The following is a 1,442-nucleotide window of genomic DNA, read 5'->3' on the forward strand; positions in this document are numbered from 1 at the left end:
ACTCATGAAACGATTGGTCGGGTCGTCATATCCTCCCCAACTTAAACAAACGTTCGTCCTCGAATGAGTCAAGAAACATACCTGAAGCCTCAAATAGGTGAGGATATCTGCTCCGCATCTCCCGCTCAGTCTCCTAGGTATCCTCCTCCACGGGCCGACCTCTCTACTGCACTTTCACTGAAGCTATATCATTTGACCTCAACTTTCAAATCTGACGTCCCAAAATAGCTACTGGCTCCACATCAAAGGTCAAATCATCATCCAACTGAACCGTGCTGAAGTCCAAAACATGAGACGGGTCCCCAATATACTACTGAAGCATAGAAACATGAAATATCGGATGCACGCTAGACAATCTGGGTGGCAAAGCAAGCTCATAAGCCACCTCCCCGATCCTCCGAAGCACCTCAAAAGGCCCAATGAACCGCGGACTCAACTTCCCTTTCTTCCCAAATCTCATAACATCCTTCATGGGCAAAACCTTCAGCAAGACCTTCTCACCAACCATGTAGGACACATCTCGAACCTTCCAGTCCGCATAACTCTTCTGACGCGACTGTGTTGTACGAATCCTCTCCTGAATCACCTTCACCTTTTCTAAGGCATCCTAAACCAAATCTGTCCCCAATAGCCTAGCCTCGCCGGGTTCGAACCAACCCACTGGAGATCTGCACCGCCTCCCATACAAAGCCTTATATGGAGCCATCTGAATACTCGACTGGTAGCTATTGTTGTAAGCAAACTCTGCAAGCGGTAGAAACTTATCCCATGAACCTTCGAAATCAATAACACAAGCACGCAATATGTCCTCCAATATCTGAATAGTACGCTCAGACTGCACGTCCGTCTAAGGATGAAAAGTTGTGCTCAACTCCACCTTCGTACCCAACTCTCTCTGCACAGCTCTCCAAAACTGGGAAGTAAACTGAGTACCCAAATCTGAAATAATAGAAACTAGAACACCATGCAGCCGAACAATCTCCCGAATGTATAACTCTGCTAACCGCTCTGAAGAATAGGTAGTACACACAGGAATGAAGTACGCGGACTTGGTCAGCCGATCCATAATCACCCAAATAGCATCAAACTTCTTCAAAGTTCGTGGAAGTCCAACAACAAAGTCCATAGTGATCCTTTCCCACTTCCACTCAGGAATAACCATCTGCTGAAGTAAGCCACCCGGTCTCTGATGCTTTTATTTCACCTGATGACAATTGAGACACCGAACTACAAATCCCACAATATCTTTCTTCATCCTTCTCCACCAACAGTGATACCTCAAATCATGATATATCTTCGCGGCACCCGGATGAATAGAATACCGCGAGCTATGGGCCTCCTCCAGAATCAATTCCCGAAGCCCATCCACATTGGGCACACAAATCCGGCCCTGCATCCTCAACACCCCATCATCACCAATGGTCACATCTCTAGCATCATCA

This window comes from Nicotiana sylvestris, chromosome 5, assembly GCF_000393655.2.
Source record: "Nicotiana sylvestris chromosome 5, ASM39365v2, whole genome shotgun sequence".
Lineage (NCBI taxonomy): Eukaryota > Viridiplantae > Streptophyta > Magnoliopsida > Solanales > Solanaceae > Nicotiana > Nicotiana sylvestris.